Source organism: Hyperolius riggenbachi, chromosome 6 (assembly GCF_040937935.1).
Source record: "Hyperolius riggenbachi isolate aHypRig1 chromosome 6, aHypRig1.pri, whole genome shotgun sequence".
NCBI lineage: Eukaryota > Metazoa > Chordata > Amphibia > Anura > Hyperoliidae > Hyperolius > Hyperolius riggenbachi.
The window spans coordinates 55,258,058-55,277,784 of NC_090651.1; the positions used below are offsets into that span (position 1 = coordinate 55,258,058).

At 44.3% G+C, this 19,727-nt stretch overlaps 1 long non-coding RNA gene across 1 annotated transcript; it reads left to right on the top strand.

Moving 5' to 3' along the window:
* Window positions 1-3,121: 3,121 nt before the first annotated feature.
* LOC137520848 (uncharacterized) lies at window positions 3,122-18,897 on the top strand. The gene is made up of 5 exons (XR_011021950.1): window positions 3,122-3,465; window positions 4,603-4,699; window positions 8,244-8,289; window positions 16,334-16,484; window positions 18,219-18,897. It is a non-coding gene; the product is annotated as an uncharacterized lncRNA (long non-coding RNA).
* Window positions 18,898-19,727: the final 830 nt, after the last annotated feature.

Sequence of the window (19,727 nt, forward strand, 5' to 3'; positions counted from 1 at the left end):
CAGTCTCTTTCCTTACACTGACAATTTTCACTTATTTTCATTGATAAATTTTGGTTGTTATTACACTTGTTTGCCCTTAATTGACAATTCACTACCTCCTAGCACTATGCACCTTATAAATTGTTGAGCCATTGCTTCAAATAATATGCACTATCATGCACTTTTGACCTATGTATTGGTTTGTGATTGATGTATTCTCATATATCAGCATTTTTATGTAGCACCAGTCAGGGATATGTTTGTTGAAGAGCATTTTTATATACAAATATAGGTGTGCCCCTCCTTATGCATTGTGTGATTCAGTATTTTATTTAACATGATTATTTAATTACACAGTAATACTGAAGTTATAATTTTTCACGCAATGCTTTGAGATAGTGATGGGTCGTTCACGAACGAGCCGGCTCTAAGAGCCGGCTCTTTACTGTGAACGACAAGAGCCGGCTCTCAGTTTTGAAAGAGCCGATGCCTCAGCCGCCCCACACAGCTCTGATTTGCTGTGTAATAAAGGGCGCTGAGGCATGCTGGGGGATGTAGTCCTCCTCTTGCAGCCTGTAGGAGTGTATAAGGGCAGGCCAGAGCAGTAGCAGGAGGGATTGCCCGAGTGAGAGAAGCAGTCTGGAGTTGTCATGGAGACGGGGGCGGGGCTTTTCCTCCGATTCTGAGTGGTGTCCAGTGATATTTAATGAAGAGCCGATTGAGAGCCGTAAGAGACGGCTCTTTAATGGGAGCCGATTCAGAAGAGCCGATTCTCCGAGAAGAGCCGGAATTCCCATCACTACTTTGAGAGGGCTGCACCATCTGGATATTAGTGTATTCTATTACCCTTTTTTCCTGTATACGTTATTGCTTACGAGGCCACCTGTATTATTGTCATTATTGGGGGCCTTTTACAGGCTTGGATACGGCTTGCTTTGTTTTAGATGTTTTTAATCCCACTTTTTGGCTTTAATAAAGATATATTATACTTCCTTGAATCTTGGTCCAATCAGTGCTCTTTTTACTTTATACATGTTGAGGGGTTGCTTTTCTCTTGTTCTATGTCCAATGTTGGGTCTGGGACCCTTTTCCCCTGTTGATTAATACAACAAGCAATATTCATTGCTGATTAATGCATGCTCGCCCTTTCTTTTAGTTTAAACTCTTCCGCATTCCAGCGTGCGTTCCACTGTTGTCACCTCCTGCAATGCGTCCACTTACAATACAGTGGGGGCATTGCAGGAAGTGATGACAGTGGAACGCACGCTGGAACGCAGAAGAGGTGAGGCTGTGCCCAATACCCCCTACCTGCCAGCTACCCCCTTATGCGGCGTATGCTACGCCGCGGGTCGGCTAGTTATTAATAATTTATAAAGCGCCAGGATATTCCGTGGTGCTGTAGAAAGTAAAAAACAAACATGGGGTACATAATAATACAGACAATGGCATACAATATACAAAAATACTGAGTTGGTACAAAATACAGAATCAGTACAAAGTACAAATAGGTACTGACAGAATTAATATGAATAAATGTGTAACAAAATACAAAAGGGTAAGCTAGCCCTGCACTTGCAAGCTTACAATCTAAAGGAATGGGAGGGGGGAGGGGAACAAGAGGTGGGATAGTATACAATATTCATACCTAGAGGCAGTGAGATAGACAATTTTATCTATCCTCCTACTAAAAACTTAAAAAATAGATTTAATGTTTGATTGTCTCTACTCAATGACACAGTTTTCAAGTGTCCCAGAGCTAAAATATATGAACTATTGACCTTTTTTATTTATCCCCTGCAATCTGAAGTTGTTCTCTTCCAGACAAGAGTTTTATGGCTCGAATTCCTTATCAATGAGGGCTAGCTATAGCCCGACTAGGTCCTGTCTAAAAAGAAACTGTCACTTACATAGATGAATTTTAGGCAGAAAATTAAGAAAAGGAACACAGTGTAATTTATCTGTATGCTTGGCAAGTTTAACTTACCTGGAGCTTCTACCGGCCCCTTGCAGACGTCCTGTGCCTGCGCCGGGTCAAAACGATTCTCTGGTATCTCACCCCTGCGCAGGACGCAGGCGGGAGGGAGGACATGCACGGCCAGGGCCTTGCAGGCGTAGTGGTCCGTGACATTAAAGTTGCAAAATATGGAATTGAGCTGCAGCAAGGACTACTGAGCCTGCGCAGTACAGCCCAGAGGACGTCCGATGACATCAGAACGCCGACGTGAGGCGCATTTTGGAGCGCAGAAGAAGTCCGACCTGGCCGCCGACCTGACCAGGTCGGGTCGGCCACCGGAGACCACCGGGAGCCTGCGGAGCGGCGCCGAGGGCACCTCCTGCCGGCTGGAGGAAGCCCCAGGTAAGTGGATGCGGATTTTTATTTTTTTTTAATCGTCCCTGAACCTTCCCTTTAAAGAAGGCTTAGGCTACAAAAAGATTTCCAAAGTCTTGAACATCCCACGGAGCACTGTTCAAGCGATCATTCAGAAATGGAAGGAGTATGGCACAACTGTAAACCTACCAAGACAAGGCCGTCCACCAAAACTCACAGGCCGAACAAGGAGAACGCTGATCAGAAATGCAGTCAAGAGGCCCATGGTGACTCTGAACGAGCTGCAGAGATCTACAGCTCAGGTGGGAGACTCTGTTCTTAGGACAACTATTAGTCGTGCACTGCACACTGTGTATATGTGTGTATGTGTGTGTATGTGTGTATGTATATATATAAATAAATTATATATATATATATATATATATATATATTAAATAAATTATATATATATATATATATATATATATATATATATATATATATATATATATATATATATATATATATTTATTTATTTTTATTATTTTTTATTTATTTATTTTTTTCTTATTATCTGCATTTAATCATCTCAAGCATGTGGCACAGTGAATGAATATTGTATAGTAACAGGCAGGTGAGCCCTGCAGTAGCAGCAGTGTCCCCCTCCCCCACTGCCATGGCTCATCAGCGCCCAACTCATGTGCTTTTTGTTATTTTCCTGTCATGAGACCCGGAAGTTTTTTTTTTTTTCTATTTCCATCACATGGCTGGGAGAGATTTAATAAAAACAGAAACATGGCGCCAGTCACGTTACTACTGCTGCGTCACCAGCCCAGCCCGGGGCAGAGCTGGGCACACGGGCGCGGCGAGGGGCGCTGGGCACCGGCAGGGGGGAGGGCAGTGCGGTGCCAGGATGGGGTGCAGTGCCCAGGTGACCTGCGGGGGCTGCAGTCACTCCTCTGCGTGCCAGACGCAGCATGGCACTGACAGCTGGCACCGGCCGCCTGCCTAGGAGGGCACCCTCGTTCCTACTGCGTTGTTGGTCTTTGTTTTTGTTTTTTTTTAGTGGGTTTTTTTATATATTATTTTCAATGTATTCCTATACTTTGCAGAGCACCTGATGTCTGACCATCTGGAATTGCGTTTTGTACAACCTTGCACCGCATGTGATGACGCAGGTGGGTAAATGGGCAATTAACCCCTGCAGTGCTGATGGGGGTAGGAATGCCATCTGGGGGGCAAGGGGTTACAATTTGGCATTTAGACCCTCTCTCTTGTTTTCTTTTTTTCCCCTGCTCACTTGGTTGTAAATATAGCCAAGTTGTTTACATGAGAGGTGCAGCAGGAGGGGCAGAGAGGGCTGGACTCGGGGCAGAGAAAGGAGGGGCTACAGCCTGGGGGTATGTATGTATGTATGTATGTATATATTATATGCTTTTATGTATGTGCCCCCTAACCTACATACTAGTGACATTGGCAGACAGTCTTTTTTTTTTTTTTTTTCACAGGATGTTTTGTGTTCCCATTTGTCTTTATTGTATTGTCACCATTATGGAATGTTGTAGTTGTTATTAAGCATATGTTACAAGTGAGCAGACCTTGAGCACACAGGTGCCCATTAATGATACAATTTAGCAAACAATCGTATAGTGATGTTGGTGCCAATTGACCGCAAACGATTTGTTTATTGAGCAGATGATCTATCTGTTTGTTTGTTTGTTTTTTTTTTTTTTGGATCAATGTTATTGTATTGATTATACTGAATTTTTTTTTTTTATATACCATTTGTGGCGATGTCGGCCGGCAAAGTGCTACGCCAGTGAATTTCTCTGGGGGTGGTCCCACTAGCAGCAATCGCAAAATGCTGCTTGCAGCATTTTGAGAGTGATTTCCGGAGCGATTGCATCAGTGGCTACAGTAGCCAAATTGCGATCGATCTGGGAAATTGTGGCACTTCCGCGTTTTAGAAAAATCGTTCGAGCGATCAGAAATTCTGATCGGACGAAAAATCGTTCACTACACCATCAACTAACCAATCATTGCTTCCTATCTATCACGACCACCAAGAAAATCCAAATTTTCGTTCGACGAAAATACATTCGGGCAACATTTTTTTTCACTCGTTCATAATCGATTGTGTCCACCAATGGAGATTATTTACAACCAATCCGATCCGAATTTCTGATCGCTCGAACGATTTTTCGCTAGAAATTGGACCGTTCGTGGCCAGCTTTAGTGGGTCCCAGCCTTGTCTGTTGATCTCTTGCTGAATTTATTTATGCATATCAGAAAAAATAACTTTTGATTGCTTTCAGGCAGTTTGTCAGTTGAAATAACTGGAAGATCTCGAGTGGGTGGGCGGGAGGAGCTGTAGGCGACCAATGGCTGCATAGCGCTGCACTGCATTGAGTGGTAAGACTCTTGCAATTCTCAAACTGTCCTATAGATTTATGGTGAGGTCTTTCACGATTGAATGTGCTCTGGTCAGGTCAATTAGGTGCCGCAATTGATGCATGTGTTAATTTAAGTTAATCATTGTAGCCGATCAGTTACAACTATTAGTCGTTTGGGGTGCCAGATTTCTAGTTGAGTGTTATGCTAGGTACACACAATTTTGTGTTAGATGGATCGATAGATAACTTCCGACATGTCAGATCTTATTTTCTATCGTTTTTTCTGATTGATTTCTCATAGAAGTGAATGGAAATAGATAAGAAAAGATAACATAATCTAATTGGAAATTGATCATACAGAAAATCGACCGAAAAACGCATCGTGTGTACTCAGCATTAGGCACTTAAAGAGGGGGGGGGTTGAGCTAAAGACATGGGGGGGTTAAGCATTTGGTAGGGGGTCTTCCTTTTTAGGGGGGTAGAGGGTTAGGTTTGGGCACTCAGTAATTTACATTACCAATATTTTATGATTAGCGGCACCACCTAGCACCCAACTGATGTGATGGTGCCGCCATGCATACTCTGCCATGTGGTGTAGGAATCCATCACTATCAATGGATTTCTGATCGGTAACTGATCAATCAACCTGGCACATTTGGTGGTAATGAACGTCTGTATGCCTAGCAGTAGGACTTGCACAAACAATATATCCAATTTACATTTGGTCAGTTGGTTCTTATATGTAAGTTTGTATAAAAATGGTATGTTTAGAACGTACTGTATATGACCAAGGTTAAACTTATAGGATGTGGTAAGACTGAATTAAATTGTTCAAGATAGTTCACGCAAAATAGTAAGGTGTATGGCCAGCTTAAAGCGGACCTGAACTCAGAACTACCTCTCTGCTCTAAAAGCTAAGCAACGACATAACTTTTTAAGAAAAAATGTTTTTAATAACTTAAAGAGAACCCGAGGTGTGTTATCTGCATACAGAGGCTGGATCTGCCTATACAGCCCAGCCTCTGTTGCTATCCCAAACCCCACTAAGGTCTCCTTGCACTCTGCAATCCCTCATAAATCACAGACTTGCTGTGAGGCCGTGTTTACATCTGTAGTGTCAGTCTCAGCTGCTCTCCCCTTCTCCTGCATAGCTCCGGTTCCTGCCCCCGTCCCTTCCCTCCAATCAGCAGGAAGGGAAGGGATGCAGGCGGGGACTGGAGTTCTGCAGGAGGCGGGGAGAGCAGCAGACTGACACTATAGAGATAAACACAGCCAGCTCTGACAAGCTGTTTGTCAGCAGTGTGGCTGTGATTTATGAGGGATTGCAGAGTGCAGGGGGACCTTAGGGGGGTTTGGGATAGCAACAGAGGCTGGGCTGTATAGGCAGATCCAGCCTCTGTATGCAGATAATATTATTCAAACCCACCTCGAGTTCTCTTTAAAGAAAAATATTTCTTTGTTACAGCTGAAACAAATCCTGCAATACATCTGCAGTGTGTCTACTTCCTGCTTTCATGGATGCAGACATAGGGTTAACATCCTGTGTTTACAAATCAGGTACTCTGTCGAGACAGCCAGCTGACACAGCTGAGAGATCAAATTACAATTATTACTTGCAGCTGAGGGGGAATTAGACAGGCTCTTCACTCTAAATACGGTACTTATCCGTTAGCCGGGCGCATCCTCTAGGTGGCGATAATTACTATTCCCCCTCCAGGCCGCCATGGATAGTAGGGAAAGATGTAACTCTGCTGGAGTTCTATCGCCACCTAGAGGATGCGTCCGACTAACGGATAAGTACCCTAAATACATACAGGGTGCATTTCTCTCTGTCCGGTGCAAGAGTTCACGTCAACTTTAAGAACGTTCTCATGGATATAGTTGCATCACGTCACTTGATACTTCAGAAAGAAGCGTCTCTATACTAATGGCGTGCGGTATGGCCAGATTTATTCTGCAAGTTGCAGCATCGCCATCTTATTGGTGCTTGTCTAGTTTAGGGAACCCAGCAGGAAATCTCATAGGGGAATGTTGCTAACGTGATTGGGTGGATGGCACCCTCTCGTACTGCTAGGTTTCAGATGGGTTATTGCAAACTACGCCCACACTATTTGTCCAATCACAATGCTTTGTGCTGTAGAGGGTGCTGGGATTGGAGAATTGTTTCCTATGCGGTTTCCTGCTGGGTCCCTTAAACTAGACAAGCACCAGTTTAATTCCTAATTATTACAAGTCCACCAACCTAAAATAGGTTTAGTGTTGTTTGGTACATGTTGGGAAACTCTTCCTTGTATAAAGGAGGCCACACACTATACCAATTTATTGATTTCGATTCGAGCATGCCTATCCAATTTTCCGATTGATCGGAAGTTTCAATCAGAATTTTCGAGGTACCACACGTATTTTCAAGATTGCCGCAATTTTAGGATAAAAGATCGTAGAAAAAAAAATTGGTTGGTTAAATAAATTAAAAATCGAGAGAAAAATTTACTGCATAGTGACAGATAGATAGATAGATAGATACAATTTATTTTTTTCTGGTTGAAAACAATCCATAACTCGCCATACAATTCTTGATAAAAATTGGTCTGAATCTTCCAAAATGTCCATTCAAAAAAACAAACAAAAAATGGTTAATTCTATCAGATTTTTCGATCGAATTTCAGTGGCGAGGTCTTTTTCTCTTAGGCACCTATTGCCACATCGCACTGCGATCAATGTGATTGCCCCATAGGAATATCACTGCATTCGCATTGCCATGCGATTTTATTTAGTCAATTGCGACGCAACAAAAAAATGTTCAAAGTGTGAAAAAACTCTCAGGTGTCACTGCTGCAGAACCTCTTGTCTACCGCTATAACTCCGCCTTTTTCTGTGCCTCAGTGTCCTATAGAATGGACGCTTTCCCCTAGGAAAAAGGGGCACTTCTTCTTCTGAAAATTTGGAAAAATGTATTATAAATTGTTCCAGAGACGACATAAGTAAAAGATTTGATACTTACCCGGGGCTTCCTCCAGCCCCATAAGCACCGCTGAGTCCCTCCGTTCTCCTGCTAGTGGTCCCGGTAACTGGCTCAGACGCGTCAGTCTGTCTCTTCTCCGCGGAGGGACTCAGTGGTGCTTATGGGGCTGGAGGAAGCCCCGGATAAGTATACTTATGTCGTGTTTGGTTTACTTTAAATTTCACTATTTTTATATTTTTGTCAACCATGCCAGTTTGTTTAATGCATGTCCTAAGCTTTATATTACATTTTTACTTTAAATCAGTTTTTCTGTGTCAATGATCAAGTTTCTACCTATATGTTTTTTGAAGCTACCACCCCTTTGTGCTGAGTGCGTAGCGTTTGTTTTGTTTCTTTAGCTGTTGTTGTTGCCTTAGCCCCAGTGACTATATGTTTGCTTCAAACAGTCTGTCACGTGCGGGGGAAGTTCATCCTTTCAGTTCCAACGCACGTGATTGGGTGTGTGAAATGCACTGGGGTGCGTTGGCTCAGTGAGGGGAAAAAAATAAATAACTACATTGCATTGACTGAAAGTCACTCTTTTTCTTGTCTCCTAAAACAGTGGCATTTCTGGAGCGTTGTGTCCGACAGAAACTTCACTGAACTGGGTAATTAATTACCATTCTTCCTTCTTTGTAACGAGTCATGTTTTCCTAGTCCTATAAAAAGTGACTTATTTATATGTGAAATGTCTGCATGTTAAGAATGTATAGTTCTATAGTCAGACTAGTAGCTTATTAAAGAGGACTTTATGTGAAAATTAACTTTCTTAGTGGGAGATTTATCCAGGGAGGGGAAGATCTATCCTATGGGGGGGAGAGAATACTCTTCCTAAAGGTGCCCCTTGACTATACAAGGATTGTACAATCTCGACCAGTTTTGCCAAATCTGTTGTAGCTGGGGGTAAACTTTTATTATAGCTTTGCTGATTGCTACTTACTGTGATGTGCAACAACATTTTTCTTCCCCCAGAGGTGGGAGGGAGTAAGCCCCTAGGGAGTGGGATGTCTCTGAATTCTAATGAGACTTCACTCGACCTCTTCAGCCTCAGGGATCTAGCGCTGGCAACCACAAAAAATCCACCAACAATCTTGGCGGTGCGCGCAGTTTCAGTAGTGCTTGCAGTGTGCGAGTCGCCTGCACAGTAGAGCGGACCCGATTGGGCTTGCCTATTTCCGCTGGAGCCCATCGGAAAGGCGCTACTGCGCCTGCACAGGAGTGCAGATGGTAAATACTGACGTGATGTTCTGGGGCCGCCAATGCTGGATTGCTGGGGCTTTGGAAAATGGGGTAAGGCTCATTAGGATCCAGAAGTTTCCCCCTCCCGAGTTAAGTACACCCCAAGGGACATTTTCTTTATTACAGATTTCCTTTAAGCCCATCCCCAGGTACAAATATCTTTTTAGATCTGGACAAGCACTCAGTGATAAGATGACTACAAATATTTCACATTTAAAGTATCTGGTCGGGACCCCCTACTCCAGCTATTCCGTGGTATAGACACACAGAGCTACAGGCTGTGATCGTTAGACACAAACCTAGTCTCCGTTCCACTGACATGCAGTCTAAAACGCCACATAGCAGTAGTCACACCCACAGAACCTGCTGTTAACTCCTCCAGCCCACATTTTTAAGATCAGATTTTTAGGTGCTGAAATTCTGTTTCATATAATAATTATCATTTTGGGCACTGCGCAAAGCAAGAGTTCAGATAGAAATATACAATCATAAGTAAAAGTCTAGTCCAGAGAAATGGAACAGCTCAGCTTTGTGTGGCCACATTAAAATGCAATATGCTGTTATTGCTTGTAATCATTTTCAGGAGGTACTGATAGTCCTTAGAACTTCAGTGTAAAAGTCAGTATTGCTGCCATGTGACCCTCACTTCTGCTTGTATAGTTTCTGAATGCACTAGGTCAGAGGAAACCTCTGTTGGCTTTTTAGAGCTATAGTCAAAATCTCCCATATTCTCTAAAACCTTAGCCACATCATAAAATCCTGCAAGGGCAACCCATTATTTCATTAAGTTAGTAAAAGGGTTAATAGACTGTTTTACTTTACTGGGAAGAAACTCAGTTACATGCGTGGAAGCTTATAGCTGTCACAGATGCGCACCAGGTTCTTCTTTCAACACTAACAGCAGTTGAGAAGACTGAGCAAACACAGCACAGTATTTATCATGCTGCATGATTCAGTCACTGTGTGGCTCTGTAAGTAGAGCAGACAGAATTTTGCTTACCAAAAAGACTAGGATGAATTTAACAATCTACTATTTTCATGAAAACGGCCCCATGCAGTTTTGTACTGTGAGCTGGGGGAACTTGTGATTTTTACACAGATGACATTACTGTAAGTCAAAAGCAAATAGGGTAATTCTAGGGGTATTTGAAAGGGATACTTAAGTGAAAATAAAAAAATGATTTTTACTCACCTGGGGCTTCCCTCAGCCCCCTGCAGCTGTCCACAGCTCTCGCAGCCTCGCTCTGATCCTTCTGTCCTCGCTGGCGGCTACTTCCGGTTTCGATGACAGCCGCCGACAGGCTGGGAACTCGAGTGATTCTTCGCGTTCCCAGCCACAATATATCGCCCCCTATGCTGCTATTGTGGCAAGAAGGCAGCTGTTGCGGACCGCAATGCGTACAAAGATATGCGTTGCCTCATATCTACGCGTGTGGAATGCGGCAACGCGTATGTTTGTATGGGTTGCGGTCCGCAACAGCGCTAATTTCAGTAGGGAATGCGTCCAATAATACGCATGGCGGCCGGCCGACTGGTGAGTCGTCAAAAACGAAACTAAGTGACAGCGGGGGACTGGAGGATTCCAGAGCGGCTCCGAGGGCACAGGACTGCTGCAGGGGGCTGGTAATAGCCCCAGGTAAGTGAAACTCGTTACCCCCCGTTCAGTTAAGGTTCCCTTTAAAGAGAACCCGAGGTGGGTTCTAACAATGCTATCAGCACACAGAGGCTGGATCTGCTTATACTGCCCAGCCTCTGTTGCTATCTAGACCCCCCCAAGTTCCCCCTGCGCTCTGCTATGCCTCCATAAATCATCAGCCGAGCTAGCGACACACAGCGTGTTGCAGCCGGCTGTTTACATCTGCAGCTGTCAGTCTCGGCGCTCCTCCGCCTCCTTTATAGCTCTGGTCCCTGCCCATGTCCCTTCCCTCCAATCAGCGGGGAGGGAAGGGATGCGGGCGTGGACCGGAGCTATGGAGGAGGCGGGGGAGCGCCGAGACTGACAGCTGCAGATGTAAACAGCCGGCTGCGACACGATGTGTGTCGACAGCTCGGCTAATGATTTATGGGGGCATAGCAGAGCGCAGGGGGAACTTAGGGGGGTTCGAGATAGCAACAGAGGCTGGGCAGTATAAGCAGACTCAGCCTCTGTGTGCTGATAGCATTGTTAGAACCCACCTCTGGTTCTCTTTAAGGAATATGACCAGTGCTAAAACGCTGCATTCCTGCGGCAGGACAAGGGTTTTATAACCCCCAAATCCCAGGGGCAAAAAAATGGAGAGCGCTTCCTTGTAGAGGCAGAGCTTAGCGCTATAGTTCTGCCTCTACTCTCGTCAATCCCTGCTGATCGCCACCTCTACCCGCCCCTCTGTCTTCTTTCACTGAGAGGGGCGGGGAGAGGCGGCAATCAGTGGAGGATTGACGCTAATCGAGGCAGAGCTACAATGCTAAGCTCTGCCTCCACGGGCAGCAAAATCCACGATTTTGAAAGTCGTGGATATTTGCCCCAGGATTTGGGGGTTATAAAACCCTTGTTTTGCCGCAGGAATGCAGCGTTTTAGCACTGGTCATATTCCTTAAAGAGAACCAGAGACGTTCAAGAGAATTTTATACATACCTGGGGCTTGCTCCAGCCCCATAAGCCTGGATCGCTCCCACGCCGCCTTCCTCTGCTTCCTCTGTCCGCCGGTACCGGGTCCCGTACTCCCGGCCAGTCGAGGCAAGTGCAGTGCGTCACTGCCGGCGGACGCAGCCAATTTTCCACATCACAGGGGCTCCCGCCATGGCCTTACGCATGCGCCTCCATACTATGCAGGCGCATGCATACAGATATAGAGGGAGCCCCCTGTGATGTGGAAAATTGGTCGCGTCCGCCAATAGAGGAAGCGGAGGATGGCGGCGTGGGAGCGATCCAGGCTTTTGGGGCCGGAGGAAGCCCCAGGTATGTATAGTAGCCTTTCCTATTTTTTTTACTGTCTTTCTTCTCTGGTTCCCTTTAAGCTAAATAATGGGTAAAATCAAGTTTTTTTTAAAGTGGCTTCAGTGTCTCTTTAAACTGGTGAGCTTTTTTTTTACTAGTTATGCATAAACAGAAATGGGCTACTGCTCACTTGCGGCCTCACTTCACCCAATCAGGTTCACATTTTTGATCCCCACCTTGCATTTTGATGGTCAGCAGACTCATAGGATAGGTTGAAGCCAGTAATCACTAATTTGTATTAACCATTTGTGTAGTGTCCATGTGTGGGATTGAACATCGCTACTAATTATCCAGTGATTGGCTCACATCCGCTCCAGACCCTGCAGTAGACCACAGTGCAGCCCCTATAACTGTACAGTCTGAAGCCATGATAGGCAGTCAGTAGGTGTGGCTGATAGAAAACATGCCCTTCCCCTTTCTTGTGATGAAAGGGGGAGTGGTTTAGACTTGCTGGCTGTGACAAGGCAACTGTAAAGTCAATGAACATCTATAAACTGTTTTTTTTTTTGGGGGGGGGGGGGGGGATTTCAAATCTTCTTTATACATAATTAATATAAAATTTGGTTATTATGCATGTAGAAAACTGTGCCTAAACTGCAGCTTTAGGGTGTTATTTTATAGTGTTTACCTTATTCCTTTGATAAGAGAGCATCACTTGCCCTGACTCGCCCAGCAATGCCACACTGATGGATTGACACAGCAGCTTTGCAGGCTGGTGGAGGGAATAGTAGAACAGACAGCGAAGAGCTGTATGAGAGGGAGGGAGAAGCATCCAGTAGTGCCTCCATGTGTGCTATTACAATAAATATGCCCCCATCAGCAGTGAGTTGTGACCTTTCTTTTAGGCCCAAAAAGATGTTGTGTTTTCGTTGCTTTGCTTATTGCTAACTTGCACGGTTTTCCTTATACAGTCGGCATTCCTACAAATAATTTTGGAAATTGTGCACATACTTTAACATACCTATCTTTTGGAGATAAGATAGAGGGACACTTAAGCCATGCCACACCTCTAACCACTCCCCTGGCACACCCCTAGTCATGCACACCATGAAGATTTCACTAGAAAAAAAATGTTTTATAATTCAAACCACACTGGTCCTTTTCTATCCTGGGTTATTTTCCTTCATATTAACATTTTGAAAATAAGAAATGTATCAATTTAAAGGATAGAAATAAAGTTTAAAGTCAAGTAAACACATTTTCAGTAGGAAAATACATATATTTACATAGTACTGTACATCAGTCCTGAAAGAGGGACAGACTAGGAAGAAAGATGGACAGAGGGATTTGGTTCCCAAAGAGGCGTTGTCCCTCCAAAAGAAGGGACAGTTGGGAGCTATGCTTGAGGGCTGGTCCAGACGGACGCTTGCGGAACGTTTACCGTAAGCGTTCGGAGCGTCGCGTTAAACGCTCCCATTCACGTGAATGGGAGCGTTGACACTGAGCTTTTACGATTTTCACTTGCGTTCGTGGCCGCCCTGGAAGCTACATGTAGCTCCAGGGGTGGCCAACCGCGACGGCTAGTGTCCCCCTAGGGCAGGGGTGTCGCACTGAAATACAAAGTGGGCCACAATTGAGATCTGGGACCAAGTTGCGGGCCAATCTCAGTGTCTAGTGGCCACCTCTCTCCCTTATACAGTTCTCTGGTGTCTAACAGCCCCCCCCTCTATCCCCTATATAGTTTCCTAGTGTTTAGTGGCCCCCTCCTTCCCCTATACAGTTCCCTAGTGTCTAGTGAGCCCATTCCCTATACAATTACCTGGTATCTAGTGCTGTCCCCCTCCCCATATGGCTTCCCTAGTGATCTAGGACTTACCCTCCAGTCTAGCTTCTCTGGTGGTCTAGAAAGGGCCAAACATAATGCAAAGTGGGGAAACCACCTGAGGGCCAAATCTAGGGCCAGATTTGGCCCACGGGCCAGAGTTTGCCATGTACGCACTAGGGGAATAAAAACGCCAACCGCATCCAGACACGACGCGAAGGCTACTGAAAGCCTGACCACGCAGCAGCCGCCGCACGTCATCAAACCCGACGCCGGGCAGACGTCCATCTGAACCGGCCCTTAAAGGGAACCAGAGACTAAGCACCCTTGTGTATTTTACCATATATATCATTAAGAACATTAGAGAAAACACTTACCATGCTCTCTGTTTCATCCTCGCTGCTAAAAGTGTCTTATCAGCTGTGATAAGAATCCCAGACTGAGCATTCAGTCTGGCTTTGCAGGGAATAATTATAGCTGAGTCATTATAGCAGAGCCACAAGGGGGCAGGCTTGGGCTTGAAAAGACACCAGAGAAGACACTCGGCTATAATCTTTCCGTAGCAAAGCTAGACTGAGTGCTCAGTCGGGGATTCTTATCAGAGGTGATAACAGTCAGATTAAACAGAGAACAATGAAACAAAGAGCAGATTAGGTGTTTACTGTTATGTTCCCACTGATTTATAAGGTAAAATACAAGAGGGTGCTTCATCTCTGGTTCTCTTTAAGTCAGCTTTGAGGATCTTGATGTGTTCTGGCCATGTATTGTGAAAGGTATGTAATATCTCTTCTTTCCAGACCTGGCTGTAATGTAGTACAACTGGGGAAGAGTATTTTCAGCAGCACTAGGGGAGGAGTCTGTCGCAAAGACATCATCACACTCTACTCATGTCTACAACACTAGAAGGGGTGTGTCTTATGCTGGATACACACCATGCGTTTCCTCGTTCGATGCGTCCGTCGATACGCGTCGATTCGATTATTTCCGACATGTCCGATTCAAGCTTCGATGGATCGTTAGGTCGATTTGCCATACTTTACATGGCAATCGACCTAAAAATCATCTAAATTCGTTCGGAAATGCTCGGAAATAATCGAATCGACGGACACATTCGATGCGGAAACTCATGGTGTGTATCCAGCATTAAACCAGGTTTGATATCCCTAGCAGCCTTGTAAAAAGTGTGGTCTCCCGGGTGGCAACACAGCTGAAGCTTCTCTGTGGCTTTGAAGTTGCTTTTCCTAAAAGTTACTGGCAGCTGAATCTCACACCTGGCATATGAGGTGATGAGCAGCTAGCAGAGTGTTTGAAGCCACTAGAAGCTAGTAACGGAGCAAAGAAATATCTGAAAGCTTCCATATGGTCCTCTGACTCCACATGAAGATGTCTGGACTGGTCACATTTGGAAGGAGGCCCAGCCACAAACAGCCAGGACAGGAAGCGTCGGGGCTTTGTATAGAAAGGCAGAGTTCCAATGACCAGTGGCTGCAGCAGCAGTCTTTTTTTATGTTTTGTTTTGTTTCGTGAAAGTGGGCACATTTGTGCTCTAGCTTCCTTTTTCACTTTTGCAGTGCTGCGTTGTTGAGCTTTAATACTCCTTTTCTGTAGATTGGTAAATCCACCAGCTTACTCAGCCATTTAGAGTCTTCTAAACTGTAGTTCCATTTTCTCAGAATGAAAACCTGAATCCCAACAAACCGTTACATGTATTGGGGAGATGTCAGCAAAATTTTTAGTTTCTCAATCTGCACCCATGACTGTGCGTCATTCTCGTGACTCACTGATGTACTGCAGGAAGTGATCTCTGGGTAAGGTGCCGCATGAGCTGCGGGCGGGTATTCAGCCTGCATGGATAAAATAAGAGTGAAATGAGGATGTCCCGATTTCTACTCAGGGCTGTCCAGCAGTTTATGAAACCACCGACTCCAGGTACGCAAAATTACTCCACAGCTCTGTTTATACCCGTAGCGGATACACCCACCAGGCAATAGTCTTTAGCGGAAAAAGCACAAGTGCCCTATTCACTGCAAATCATGTTCAGGTGCGCTGCAATTCTGATCACAATTTGCAGGTTTTCCCATTAGCAGTTTTTTTCTCCCCCATTCGATCATAAATCACAACCTAAATGCCGAAACGCAAACACTGCGATTGCGTTTAGGCAAAAATCTCCCCAGCAGCCATCCTGTCCCGCACCGGTCCTCCACAATCCTCCATTCCCCGCCGCCAGCTACTTTCGGTTTTGCCGCCGGGCTACTGCACCTGCGCGGCTCTGGCCACGTGTATCCTTTCTTTGCGCTCCAGTCTGCAATAGCGCTGTAGCAGCGGGGAACGCAAAGGAAATATACGCGTGAAAGGGCTACGCTGGCCTTGACTTACAAGCAGAGGAACGGAGCAGCGGCGGGAGACGGAGGCTCGTGGAGGACCGGCGTGGGGCAGGACGGCTGCTGGGGGCTTGCAGAAGCCCCAGGTAAGTGAAACTGTGTGTTTAAAATAGTTCCGCTTTAAAGAAACTGAGTTTTCTGTATATTTTTTCGTTCAGTTATGCCTGTAATAGTACAGTACAATACGTGTGTTTGTTTTGAACATGAATGTCGTTATTCTATAGGTCTCAGTTTAATATGGAGGCTTTAGAGAACTAGTTTTCAATAAACGTCTGTCCAACCCTTGTTTGCAGTTGGAGGGCAGCCAGAGCCTCATCCCCTGCCCTATAATTTAATTCCACAGCGTCTCATGAGACCAGCACTGCTCCTAAAATAAACCGATGGCGCAGGAACAGGAGCCGGGCACCGCTGACACACAAATGCCTCTACAGTAGCTGCTGCCAGGTAATGACCAAGACCTTTTCTGAAGTATATTTGTGTGTGTTTGGGATGAAAACAGGTCACTGTGGAGCCGTCAGTGACGAGAGTTAATTCGGGGTCAAACTTTGTGCAGAAAAAATGCTACTGTAACATAGTATCGTTACATAGTTACATAGTTATTTTGGTTGAAAAAAGACATACGTCCATCGAGTTCAACCAGTATAAAGTACATCTCCAGCCCGTCCCCCACATACACCAGCCTGCTCCCTCACATATCCCTGTTGATCCAGAGGAAGGCGAAAAAACCCTTACAAGGCATGGTCCAATTAGCCCCTAAAGGGAAAAATTCCTTCCTGACTCCAGATGGCAATCAGATAAAATCCCTGGATCAACATCATTAGGCATTACCTAGTAATTGTAGCCATGGATGTCTTTCAACGCAAGGAAAGAATCTAAGCCCCCTTTAAATGCAGGTATAGAGTTTGCCATAACGACTTCTTGTGGCAATGCATTCCACATCTTAATCACTCTTACTGTAAAGAACCCTTTCCTAAATAAATGGCTAAAACGTTTTTCCTCGTTGATGGCAATGTTAGGCCTTGACCTTTGAACTTGAAAAAAATGTTGTTCCTTCATTACCATTATCTCAATACAGATCATCTCCAACGACACAGCTTACCCAAGCCTTACCTCTGTCCCTCCTCTAGCACTAACCATTTGACCTAACTCTAACCCTTTTATTTATTTATTTATTTTTTGCTGCTACCTCCCCCCAATGACCCTATTCTGAGTTGTGCACCTGGCTACAATATTAACCTGAGTTTAAATTGCAGCATAGCGGACAGCACAGGGTCCCCAGTCCAAATCTGACCCAGAATAATGTGTGCATAGAGTTTATATGTTCTCCCCATGTCTTCATGGGTTTCATCTGGGTGCTTCAATTTTTCTAACATCCCTAAAACATTCAGATAATTTAATTGGTCTCCCCTCCCCCAAAACTTGGTCTTAAAGTGGACCTGAACTCAGAACTTCCTCTTTTGCTCTAAAAGATAAGCAACAGCAAAATAACCTTTACAGAAAAGTATTTTTGTTGCAGTGTGTCATGGAAGCAGACATAGGGTTAACATAGTTTGTATACAAATTAGCTTCTCTGCTGAGATTCCTGTGCTGAAACAGTCGTGATTTAGTCACAGATGAGGAGGAATTACAGGCTAAATCCTCTAAATACTCACAGGGTGGATTAATCTGTGTTTCCTTGTGTCCTTTGCATGAGTTCAAGTTCAGTTTAAGTTCAGGTACACACATCCAATTTTGATTGGCCAATTTTACCCCTTTTATGTAGTGTGAGGGCTTGCCTGCTTATTCTGTTGTGTAAATCTGTAATGTCCCATCCTTCATTGAGATATCAAAATTGGATGTGTACCAGGTTTTAGTCTACTATTGGGACATAGGACTATGATTATGGTAGGAATTTCATTGTGAGCTCCCCTGAGGACAGTGAGGCGTCATGACTATATTCTGTAGGGCTGTGGAAGGTGTCAAATAATGCCATAAATACACGGTAACATCCGTATACAACAACATTATAAGGTGTTCCATTTTGCGGTCCTTGGCTCAGTAGAGCGGTTTGCTTTACTGAACATCTTTATTTGTTTTGTTGTACTGCTCTCTAGTGGAGAAACCGAGCACTGAACACTGACATTTGTAGAAGAAAGAAATGTCATGAGTTTTACGTTTTCCTCTGTTTGCTGTGCGCAGGTAACTGCCTGGATACGAGTCCTGGGACACTGTGACTGACAGGCTACCCTGGCTCAGTTATCACAGTGCTGATGCTGTCAACTCTAAAGGTACAGTACTGTGATAACTGAAGGATGGCGGCCATCTTAACATCACTTTTCATCACACATCAGAAGCCCAACGCTAACAAGTAGAAGATTTCAAAGCTGAAGTGCAAGATATTGTTTCAAGTGAATCAATACTGCAGTCTTTAAGTTGAACCATTTAAATCAAACTTTATTATAGAAGTGAAAGATTTGCTAAGCACAGTACATTAATTTGTTTTTTTTATTTTTACATACAGTAGATATAGTTGTTTTATCAAAATCGTAAAACTGATGGCAGTTGTTTAGATAGAACAGAACACAATAGTGAGTTATATAATCAAAACATGTTATATTAGAAGCACAAAACTGTAGATACTACTTGACTATTTTTCTTAGGATTGGGGCGGATTGCAGCATGATTCCACCAAGTGGGGGGTAGGGAGAGATGGGATGTTTTTCCTGTTTCAAATGTTATGTGATTCTTTATGGCTATGTTAAATCAAAAATCTATATGACCTTCCTATGAGAAGTCCTGTTTTTTGGCTAAAGAATCATTCCGATTATGTATAAAAATTTTGAAAGCTTTTAAAATAAAATATTTGCAAAAAAAACAAAAACAGTACCTTCATCACAATCCTAATATGTGAATTTTTTGGAATTTTATTTTCATAAAGTGAGTACTTTTTTCTGTTAACGTCCCTTGGAACCTGCTGCTTTACTGCGGAGTCACGAGCTGAGCTTAGTCAAAAAGTGACTCGCCTCTCTGCAATCCTCCTTACCCAAGTCTCCATGGCTACAGTGGTGACAACCTTCATGTGACCCATCGGCATGAATTGGCGGGTCACATGAAGAAAGATTGCACAGGGGCCATAGAGAGGGGACACTGGATGTGCAACTAAAGTGAGATCCTGTCGCTGGAATTCTTAGAGGTGATTAACTTCTTGACTACACTCTGCGGCTCTGCCTACACTAGGGGGGGGGGGGGGCTGCCTAATACTAGGGGCACCTGTTTTCTGTGCTGCTGAGAGATTCTGTGGCCAGCACTTCAGCTGTAGCTCATCAGTCTCGTCTTGCGATCCATCGTTCGCTGTGAGCTCGGAATGTAGGTGTTGCACTTATCTGATTAAGGGCCACATTCTGCTGTCTGGGGGAAAATGTGTGCAGTAGAACTATTCTACAACGGGACAGAAACTGAATGGCTCAATCTGAACTGGCATACAGAAAATCATTGCATTTTACGACCCATCCATTTTACGTACATTAACATTCAAGACAGCAGATGTGGCCCTTATCCAGTTCACCTTTTCTCCTAGGATATAATTTGTTTTTAATCTTCTAAATAAGTTTTAAAAATTATTCTGAGCATTTTCTTGCTTGCTAGTGGCTTAAAGGGCATTTTTATTAACCCATTAGCAGCTTCTAACAACATTTTTCATTTGAAAGC